We start from the raw sequence: 12,090 nt of genomic DNA, 5'->3' as shown, positions 1-12,090 counted from the left end.
TTTTTTGGTATGAGGAGTCCATTTGTGCACTTATCTTTTTCTTAAAACTTCCACCAGAGGGTCCAACAGTGAAAATTTTAACATGTTCTTCGAAACCTATTCCCGCAAGTTGGCAAACTCCAAATTGATTCTAGACCCATGGTTTCTTCAGCAAATTTGGTTAGAATTACACGTCGAATCCTCCTACGCTGTACGGGCATAAAGAAAAAAATCCCCTCCCTAGCAGGTATGTATGTAATAAAATATTTACGTTTTTTAAGTCTTTTATTAGTCTATAAAGGAGACAATACTTTCACACATACGTACATAAATTACTAATGTAAAGGAAAAACAAACACATACGTATTTCACTGTTACAGATGTAGGTATGTCAAAAAACCGGTAATGGTTTTGGAGGGCTTTGTTCTCTCCTGAAAAGTATTTATGATTAAAATATATTTCATAAATAGCTTAATAAATTTAACTTAGGGTCATTTTAGCGAAGATGATACCATAGGTTATCACAGAGCGATTTTTATCGATTTAGTTTTCACTATTTTCTCTATTTTTACAAGCTTTTATTATTGTTATAAACCAGCGATGGGCAGAGAGAGCTTTTGCTTTGCACGCGCCCATACAAAATATATAGAAAGCTCAAAAGAGCTTTACCCGCGGACAAGGCGGTGCCGTTATAAAACAGTGGTCGACGCTTCGTACCACAATTGTGGAAGATCACCTCACACGTATTCATAAGCTTTATCGTTTAGTCGCTATATTCACCCTTGAGGAAGGCACTGGGTTGTGTGTGCTATTTAATGGCCTTCTTCAGACCTTTTCTTAGATTTCAGGATTGTCTGCTGCATTATTATTAGATAAATAAATTTAAGGATTTGACAAATCGTGATTTTATTAAAGAAAATTATAAATGGTGTTGAAAAATCAAACAAACGCTCGTGCGAAAGCTCTATTGTTGTTAAAATTTATACATTGCGATATTGAAGGTAATACAAGCAATGTATTCATTTGTGGATTTGATGTTACTTAGGAATTTAGGCAACGTGCAAGCTGCCAGGTTCTGTTTTCCACGCTCGCAAATTAATTTGATTTATTTACTAACTGAAAACTAACGTACGCTTTTTGTTCTTTTCCAGACTTCATTTTTATTTTGACTCTTTATTACCGCTAACAACTTTATTTCTATACAAGCTGTCAAAATTTTGCGTAGTCACACGAGCTAAGTAAAAATTATGGCGTTCGTATTCACAACGAGAAATCTCAAAATTTTTGTTTGATCTTTCCAAATTTTCTCTTTTTTATCAGTCGGCAAAGGTCCTCAGTGGCAGCGTTGAGATAGTAATTCCATGTCAGTTAGTAGAAAAGTTCCATGGTGGAAAAACTTTTTATTATGGTGAGAAAATTTCACATTTCTGCTGTGCCAATTCGTGTCTTTTTACTGCATTTTGGGCACTTGCTCTGGTGCAAAAGAAGTTAGCAATTAAAATGCAGAAATTATACAAAAAATACTTGTCTTTACCGACTTTGATTCTTCTAGAACTAAAAGCCATGCATTTATTAGACGTCTTAGTAATAACATTAGAACAAAAAAATACTTCAAAACCCTCAGGTAGGTGTAATTCTTGCTGTTATATTTTTCACCCGCCCTGCCGCGTTGAAAATTTTCATTCACCTCATAGTTGTCAAAAATTTACAATTCGGAGTACTTTTTTTCAATTGGCACAGGCCCTTTCACAAAAAAGGTTAATAAATGCATTTTATTTAAATCGTTTATAAAATGAGCCATTTATGTATACCAATTTATGTGGAATTATTCAATAATTTTTGTTTTGCACTATACTTTTTGAAACTATTTGAAGTTAACTGTTTTTTGTCTCTCAAAAGCAACCCTGCGTGCTTAGAAGGAGTGCGTACCAATAATTTTATCCCTGGCATATTCATCCCCGAGGAAGGCAGTCACCAAATTCACCCGAGGTTGTTTACTGGTTATATTGTGCTAGACAGCAACGAATCAACATCATGTCTGGGCTCCGTCTATCCCCCCATCCAAGGATTTACGAAAAAAACTATACGCAAACGATTGGTCATCGTTTGGTCAGGATTAGTCACTAATTTCCATCGTTTGGTCATTAACCGTTCTCTTGTTATTCAATTTTCAAATTAGGGGTTGAAAATTTGATGTGCTAGCACCCCATCCAAGCATTTGTGAAATAAAAATATATGCAAACGATTGGTCAGGATTGGTCACTAAATTTCATCATTTTTGGTCATTTACCGTTCTCTTTTTATTAAATTTTCAAGTTAAGTGTTGAAACTTTGATGTCAAAGCATTTACAGGATTTACGAAAAAACATATACACAAACGATTGGCCATAGTTTGGTCAGGATTGGTCACTGATTTCCATCGTTTGGTCATTAACCGTTCTCTTGTTATTCAATTTTGAAATGGGGTTGAAAATTTGATGTGCTAGCATCCTATCCAAGCATTTAAGAAAAAAAACTATATGCTATCGATTGGTCATCGATCGGTGAGGATTGGTCACTAATTTTCATCGTTTGGTCATTTACCGTTCTCTTTTTATTAAATTTTCAAGTTAAGGGTGGAAAATTTGATGTCCAAGCATTTAACGAAATTACGAAAAAACATATACGCAAACGATTGGACATCGTTTAATCAGGATTGGTCACTGATTTCCATCGTTTGGTCATTAACCGTTCTCTTGTTATTCAATTTTCAAATTAGGGGTTGAAATTTTGATGTGCTAGCACCCCATCCAAGCATTTAAGAAAAAAACCCCCCTTTTGGAGCTCAAATTGCTCTGCGCTAACCAACACAATCTCACTTTCTGTTTAGCCGACCACTGAAATGAGCAAAATGCAGCGGGTGGACCAATCCCTGCAGCAATAAGGCGGCCAATTTTCCGTAAAGGACTAGTACTTCACTGGTTAAAACTTGACTGGTCAGAATTGGACATTTGCATCGAAAATGTCAGCCTTCGACCAGTCCCCAAGGAACCGGCCTAGAGATAGACAAAAAGTACAGTTTGGCAAAAAAATTAGGGAACACCACCCTGTAAATGTCCCAATCGCTTGATCTGGCCTTGATGCAAAGTGAACATTTGAACACACATTTACATGCGTGGCTGTAGTTCAGTGCGCAGGGATGCTTGCCACTATTTGTTAGCTTTCAGGAGGGTCCGGGTACAAATGCCGTCAGAAGAAACATGATTATAAAATGATTAAATTTATTTTTTTTTTGGGTTTCCGTTTATGAAAAAACATCTGCGAAGTGCAGACGCAATCTTACTCCAACGAAAAAAATCTCCAAAAATGGACTAGTCCAGGCCTATATTACGGTCAGTGTTGATTGGACCGGTCCTTTTCCAATGACACGCCAATGCTAAAATGGCAGTTGAAACCATTGGCAGGGGAATTATGAGGGACTAGTGCTGGTAATAATAGGAACTATCTGAGGGCTAACCTAGGGTGAGTCTGAATTGCTGCAGGGATGCTGGGAACACCAACACAGTCTCATTTTGTCGTGGGGATAGTGCGTCGCGCTCAGTTATGGTTGCCACGTTTTTATAAATGTACTAAAACTGGATTTTTCGTGCATGTGTCTTTTGCCTTATTTTGCTTATACGTATAGGGAAATATTGAATCGTGGAAGTTTTTAGTAACTAATACTATTAGTTTATAGAAACTTTTCCATATGAAAAATGTAATATTATTATTTATTGGAACCTAATCTTTGAAATGCTGGCCGGCCAGATGATTTCGTTGTTTAGATTTTATTATTTTCATAAAAATAGGAATTTATTGCTAAAAATAGAATATAACTTATAAATATTATTCATTAAGTATTTTTACGTATAAACCAGCATTTAAATTTCTATATCGATTTCTTTAGATAGAAACAAATTATTTTAAAATATGGCATGATATTTGGGCACTTTTTTATAAAAATCATGGAACCTATCACAAAATTATTGAACGTTGGTCAGCAAGCAGCTCATTTTATATTTTTTTTAAATTGTCACGGAATGCAAAATACAGTTTGCTTGTATTAAAAATACGTAGGCATAATCACATAATGGATATTGCGGTTTGTTGAAAGTTCTTTGAACAATAAACTCTAGTTCTTATATAGAGTCGCACTATTTTGTGTTTGAATCGTCGCAAATGCATGCAAACACCAATCTAAGAAAAAAACACCACTTTTTTCTTTGGGGATTTTTTGTAAATTTTCTACTCAAACTGTGGCAAGCGCGTGCTAAAATTACGAAAAAAAACAATCCGCAGCCGAGCATGATATTACCTTCCCAGCAAGAACGACCTAACGCATTCTCCAATACACTTACAAAATTGTCAATAAAAACCAACACATTTGCATATTAGCCATATCCATATACCATTCTTTGCGTTATATAACACGTTATTAATCGCATAATAATATTTGATTGAAAAGAGACAAATACATATAGAATAATTTAATAGCGAATTCCATGTAAAAGAAAGAAAAAACTGCTCACACGTGGAGCGATTATACGTTAGATTTCTCCAGGAGCCCTATGTAAAATGATGGAAAGTTTTTGAATTTCTCACACAAACTATTTGTAGTACTACGCGTATATAACGCGTAAGTTAACAGATAGGGTTCTTACTGGGTTGGTGAAATCTGCAAGCAGACTGAATCGAAATTCGCTGCTTTGCTTCTGTGTATGTATGCGAACTGCGACGCTGGCGTTGCTCGCGAGCAAAAATTGCCCAGCTCTAGGGTAGACTATACCCGATAGAGACAAAAATTGCCGGCACAAATAAGAGTAAGTATATTTTCAGTGTGTTCTTGTTTTGGTGGAAATTACTCTTAGTAATTTTTGGAATTAGTGTAAGTACTCAATTGCACTAATTGTTATGGACCATGAATAAGTACACTAATTTTATTAGTACTCAAAGCCGGTCTCTCATTCGAAACAGCGTTTCCTACAGCGGCGATAGCGCTTGAATTCTGTTGTGAAGCAAAATGTATAAACCAAGTGAAGTGGTAAAGTAACATAGCGCCAAATCATAGCAAGTACAGCGAGTGCACTAGAACATTTGTATATATGTATAACAACTCATTAACAAGCACTCCCGCCGCTAAAGAAGTTTTCACTTTAAAAAACGTAGTACTTATAATATGTGCATAACAAGAAGGCATTGTGTACAAATACAAGTGAGATATCTTAGCAATAGACGTCATCCTGGGCCACAGCTGCGATCATCTGTTTTTTAGAGTTGCTTATTTTGGTCTAAAGTGCGCTTTTTTGACCTGAGTTGCATTAAATAGTCTCTTAAAACTTGGTAGTATTTGTTGTTCAAATGGTAACATATATGCCCAAAAACTTGAAAAATATTAGATGATTGCTTTTTAAAAATGCTATTTATAAAATTTGGTTTTGATTGCGACATTAGAAATATTCAGATTATAAAAGTTTTTCACATATGTTTTAAGATTTTAAAGCTTTTAAAATGTACGGTAGAATGCAACAATGTGCTTGAATTTGTTTGCTTCTTCGTCAGCTTATTCGTTTGCAGACTAGAAAAATGGCGAACAGCCATCAAAATACTGATTCAAAATACACACAAATGGGTGCGCGCAGCAAAATTCAGCCCTAATGGTAAGTTCATTTCATCGTGCGGCGACAAGTTAAGAATTTGCGATACATTTTCAGGCGAATGTATGCGAACGTTCACCGGGGGAAGAGGTATGGGACGACAGCTGGCATGGCATCCAGACGGCAATCTGGTGGCTTTAGCATTAAGTTGTAACCGCGTTAAGATATTTGACAAAGCTGAAGGCGAGCTAATACAGTGCATTCGTCGCCGGAGAATGATGTTGCATTTCACCCAAGTGGAAATTTCTTGGTGACTGGCGGCGATGACGATACAATAAGATTGCTTGTTTTATTAGAAGGTCGGCCAATTTATACACGGTAGTAGTGCACTTTAGCGGATCCATATAAAATACATTTTTTCCTGTATTCAACAGTTGCCCGTTTGGAAATCTCATTTGCATACATTTGATGCCAATAGCGCGCAACAAACAAGCCAGTTCTCAAAGAGCCCAAATTGATTTTAGTCATGCACATAACTCCGCCATAGACACACCAGTTGCTGGAGTACCAAAAAGCTGTGATGACAGTATTTTAATTGATCCACGACAATCGGTGGCATATGGAATGCGTGATGGAAATTTTCTGGTGCTTGATAGCCAATATACTACAAGAGTGAAACGCTGTGATAGTATTTTTCTCAAATTTTCATCTTTTATTTGCAGTTACATTAAGAAGCTCATAGAGGACAGAGCGGTTGGTGAGGAAGGTGTCGAGTTACTGCTGTACTGCAACTGGGAAAATCCGCATTTCGCACGTGCTCCACTCGTATGGAATAGTAGCTTATGTCGAAAGGCTGGTTTTAGTATAATGCGGCATTCGCAGCATACCCTCACTGGCGCCGAGCCGTTGAAGAAATTTTGGATAAATAAACGTGCAAGAAATAGTTCCGATACTAGCACGTCCATATTCTTGTTAAGGGTCATCAAAAAATTCCTTGTGTTGTAAATAATAAAGGGAATGCCGGATTATACTAAAGCCAGCTTCCCGACATAAACTACTATTCCATACGAACACAGAAATATAAATGTATCTAAAACTGAATAACTCAAATCAAATTGGATTGCATTTGCATAATATACCTATTTATTTAGATTATAGTTTTGAAAGAAATGGATTGCAATCGTAAATTATGTAAAAATTGTCAATAACAATCTGCCTAAAATTTATTTTCCCCATGTAACGGTTATAAAATACGTTAAATCCGCACTATCTGCATTAACAAAAAATATACATTGGAATATTTAAAATAAACCGATTCATATTTATTTTCTAATAATAATTGTTTCTTAATTGAAAGTATTTAATACTAATATAAGGTAGTGGTTAATGTTTTAAAATGAATTCGCAATATGTCCGCAGCTCAGGTTGATTTAAAGAACTCCGTTTAAAATTTTCGAATTACATCTACTTGAATACAGGATTGTATGCAAATGGTAGTTCCGTAAATATTTACAATATGTTAGTTCATTCAATATTTGCATCTGGGCCAATAAATAACAACAAATATAGCCGAAAAAAACAAAGTTTCAATTAAAACGAGTTTTTATAACCCCCATAAAATTCCGATTAATTTTAAATACGAAAATAACGATATTTTTTCATGGAGATTTATTTTTTTAATATACCTTGTTTATACCTACACAAAAACCGAATTAGCAAAAAACCGATTGGACTCAACATATATTTCTTTACAGCATTTATCCCCCTGTCTTTATAGCGCACTCGATAAAGTCGTATTCAAAAGTAAACAAAATTGCTATTTTTAAACGACATTTTTTTAATAAATAATTTGCGCGGTTGACCGAAATGGAAACAAACAATAATTGTAATTTATTATAACAATAATACGAATTTAAAACGGGCTGTCCTATTGTCACTTCACTTTCCAATGGTGCTGATTGCTGCAAGAATTATTTAGCGATTTAGAGCATAATCAACACAATATATGCACATAAATATGTATTATTTCACAGATCTCAGGGTCAGCTTAGCAATATGTTACCAAAATTATATAAAATTTAAGTAGGAATTATTTTTATTTACAACGTAAAAGCGCTATCTGATCCAATCTGATAAGTATATTTCCCCTAAAGTTAACCCATTTTATTTAATTTGTCTCTCGTGAAAATATATATTTTATTTAAAATTTTCAGATATGTACATATATTTTAAATTTTTGCTTTAATTTTTGTATCCTTTTAATATTTAATTAGATACCTTAAGATTAAAATAAGCTTAAAACGAAACAGCACAGCAACCCTTTTCTGTTCATCTTGAGAACACAAAACCCTCTTTTGTTAAAATTCGGCGCTGCACAAAATCCTGGCTTTTATATTTTCCAACAAAATACCACTTCGCAACCCTGGATTTTCACGAAGCGTTTCATTCGGGTCGTAGTTTGGCTACTTCGGGCCATTCGGTGTTGTATGCCATATTGGCTGCCATATTGTTCACACTGTCATCGCCATATTGAACACCCTGTCAACTATCTGTCAACCCTAAGATATCTCACTTGTATTCTTCCACAATGCGAGAAGGCATACATCAAATCAACCTTCGCGGAAGCGACGGAAAGCCTAAGTATAGAGCGTAGTGCGAGATCGGTAGGGACACGATATCGAACCGAAAGTAGCGATATAGTACTCATCTAAAGTATCGCTGTAAAAGTATCGGGTACCCATTAATATCGTAATAAAAAGACTCGATATTCCAGATAGTGACGCGTATAATTGTTAAATCTTTGTAAAAAAAAATAATCGTACAGTGCGAGATTTGTTAGTATTTCTGTTATAAGAAACATATATAAGATGCCTAAACCACCAAAAATTTAAAAAGCAAAAGCTATTGCCGTAGTTAGGCAATTTCTTCTTTTCTTACCGATACCTTTCCTGGGCCCACAACTGATGTTTGTACGGAAATGAGTAAAGGCTCTGTTATGCATACTTGGCATTGCATGCACTGCTATACCATTTTTACGTAGAAATCAAAAACCAACAGACTTCTACGTATGTAGTGCTGTGCGTTCGATAACCGATTACACGCGAGGCTCATTTAACAGATTTCTTATGTGACAGCTCTCAAGCCATGCCAAGTATGCATAACGGAGCCTTAAGATTTTCGACGGTGTTTGGAATGCACGTGATTGTTGTCGCGAAGTGACGGAGGATCGGCGAAAAATATTATCTATAGCTAGAGACTTGGAAAACATATCGCTCGAGGTATCGTTGAGTGGTGAAGTTGCGTTTGCTTCATTCAACGACTCGCGATATAATAGCGCAATAACGAATACTGTTGAAGAATTGAACGATTGGGAAGCTGATGGATTGGAGACTTATCACTTGCGAGTATCGGAAAATTTATGGAATGAACTTCGTGAAGCTGAGCGAGTGCAGTACGGAAATAGAAATTATTCAATTCTTGGCCGAGGTGGTTGGACAGATACACTAGCCGAGGCATTTTTTGCTCTCACACAGATCCCTTGTGCTTTGTATTCAAAAATGCTAAATTGTACGAGCAAGAAAGTAGCATTCACGATTTGACGGTTTCGAAAAATTGTAAAAGCTAAAGTTGCGGATACGTATTCAGAGCTTATATATACGAACACATGATACTTTTTTAAAATTAGCAGAACACGAAGACGTGCGAAGGCCTACTCGACATTTGAAACGTTTGAAAATTGGAGAAGCAGCCTTCAATGAAGGTGCTGGGAATTACCGCAAACGTGAAGCTGCTTCCTACGCATCGACATGTACTCGTCTACCAGCACATCTTCCCAAATTGAGCGTTATACGGCAGTCCAAAAGCGATTACCTGCCACCGAAATATGGTGTAAAGCCCACGGATAATCAAGACGTGGTATTAACTATCGAGAGAATGCGTCATGATCCTGAATACCCGAAATTTATTCATGATGTGCAACGTGAACCGTTTTTTGTAGCGTATAGCACACCCGAGCAGTTACATTACTACAAAAGGTTTAATAAATTATGTCGTGATTCGTGCAATATTTCTATTGATGGTACTGGCAGTATAGTAAAGTCAGTCGTTAATCCCATAAGTGGTGTGAGACCGGGACACATTTTTTTGTACGCCATTGTTATTAATTACCTGGAAATCATTCTGCCAGTTCACCAAGCTCTACTTGAGAGCCAAAGCACCGATGTGTTATTATCGTGGATAAAAAAGTGGCTAACGCTTCTTAAGGCTTCAAAGCCTCTGAGAGCTCACAGTGATTGCTCCCGGGCTTTGCTGAACGCGATGTCATTGGGTTTTAATTAGAGATGGGCACGGGACCAAATATTTAATCCCGATCCCGCCCAATTTGAAATTCGATTTTTATGTGCCGAACCCGCCCATCCCGACATTTTTCAGAACTGTACCGCGGGTCCCGATATCTATCTCTAAAGCAGGCTACAAACGGGCAACAAATTAAAAACGATCGGTTGAGATTTCAACGTGTGCTGCGAGGTTTGCAAGCCGATCGAAGGTTGACAGAAATGTTCATGTCTTTCAAATTAATTTTAAATAATAAAAATAATAATGAAAGATCTGGCATCTTTCGATTATTTCGTTTTCGTCTCATAGTGCATATTTCAAACATCGTTTTTAAGAAAGATTTTGGGAGTTTGCGTGGGGTGCGGTTTTATCGGGAGTTTCGGGATTATTTTTAGAGATCTTCCCAATACCGCCCATCCCGAACAATTTTAAATCGGTACCGTGGGCCCCGCGGGTCCCGCTATCCCGCGCCCATCTCTAGTTTTAATGATCAAACTATTAAAACGTACATCGATACGATGTTTTTAAGAGCAGCGAAAAGTCCTCTGGATAAAGCAAGACCACCCATATATACATTCGTTCAATTAGACGTGGCCCATTTTATGAAAAAAAAAATATGTCGGTGGGATTGCGTGAAAAATATTGCACTCAGAAAAGTTCGGCGCTTCTATTTACTATGCGTAGCACTTCTCATTGATTGCCAATATTTGAGTCAATTTGAAGAACTACTACAATTAATTATAACAATGTCTCTACATGAATATCAAGACTCGATAACTGAATGTTATCAAAGAGCAATAGAGTCGCAAACAAATTAGAAAGCATGATCGCGTGTAGAAAAAACCTAGAGAACATCGTAAGCCCTGAAGACAGCGACGCAAACGATGATGTGCTGAAAAAGGAAGAAACTCCAGAAGACTCGAGTAATGATTGTTTGACTTATTTCCCGGTTAAAGAATGGATCACCAGTATACGAGAAAAGAGCGAATCAGTTGTCACGAAAGGTCTGGTAAGTAATGCCTTCTATGCATTTTTCTCTATGTTTCCGCTCTGGTCAGCGGCTTGTTTACCGTCGAAAGAAGAACATGCAACGACGGCTTTTTCAGAAGCCTATTTCAACGAAACAAAACATCGCGTTGTTGGCCGATCTCATGGTCGTTCTCGGGTTGATCTTTTTCTCAAGATGGAACACAAATCTGTCATGGAATTACCGTGACATTTCAGGATAAATGGGGAAGAGACAGAGCTCAAAAGTATCAAGATACTAAAATAAAAATGAACACTGAACCTACAGCTACTTCCGAACTTATACTTCCTGAAGCTCTACTACCGTCGTCGAAAAAAGATGTTCCCCCAGCCCAAATCCTGACAAATTTGGGTTGATGTTTGATCGGGACAAAATTTCAATTGATAATTGGCGTAACAAAGGGAAGATGCAAGCCAATGATTTGGATATTTCGTTACATGACAGTATGTCGGCGTCGGAAGAATGCGAAAATTCCTCTACAGAACCCATTTTATTCCAATCATCCGGCATTTCTGAAAATACAATAAAAAAAGAACCACCACAATCTCGAGAATCAATGAAAACCCAGTTGATACCTGTGACAATAAACAAATAATCCTCGAAGAAAATAACTTACTTTACTCCTCAGCCAGACATAGCGTACGAAAATTTACACTTGGGTGCCAAAAAAAAGCTGTTCTTTTATTGAATGGAAATATTCGGCCCGCTATGGATTCATTATTTGGTACTTAACACTTGCCCTTTTGACACAATCATACAAATATTGGCAGCAAGTCGCATGGATAATTTGGCGTATGAATCTTTCATTGATGTGTCTTCGTCTTTTTCTCCTGCAATGAAATTTATCTAATATTTCATGAAGAAAGGTGTCTGTGTAGATACATATCGTGAACGAACGAGATTGATAATTAATACATTTCCGGATAAAATAAAATTGCCCGACAATAACGCGAAGGCTGACAAATTTTATCCTCATACGGTTGATATGTACACAGGGACTGCTGATGTCTGGACAAAGTGTTTTGAGTCCACACCAACTGGCTACAATAGCTACAATTGCGAAAAATGTGGGCTGTACTCAACTCCTCAAAGCTGGATTTAAAAGTGATCTGGAAGCATGGCTTTAATCATTTACAA

General features: G+C 36.7%; 1 protein-coding gene across 2 annotated transcripts in view; it reads left to right on the top strand.

The window, feature by feature from the left end:
* LOC118749507 overlaps nt 1-12,090 on the top strand; it is a 417,693-nt gene that overhangs the window by 278,709 nt on the left and 126,894 nt on the right. The gene's annotated exons all lie outside the window — the stretch shown is intronic.

The sequence above is a fragment of the Rhagoletis pomonella genome, unplaced genomic scaffold (genome assembly GCF_013731165.1).
Source record: "Rhagoletis pomonella isolate Grant_MI unplaced genomic scaffold, Rhpom_1.0 Rhpom_scaffold_00017, whole genome shotgun sequence".
In the NCBI taxonomy this organism is placed as follows: Eukaryota; Metazoa; Arthropoda; class Insecta; order Diptera; family Tephritidae; genus Rhagoletis; species Rhagoletis pomonella.
This window is presented reverse-complemented; position numbering and strand designations above follow the sequence as displayed.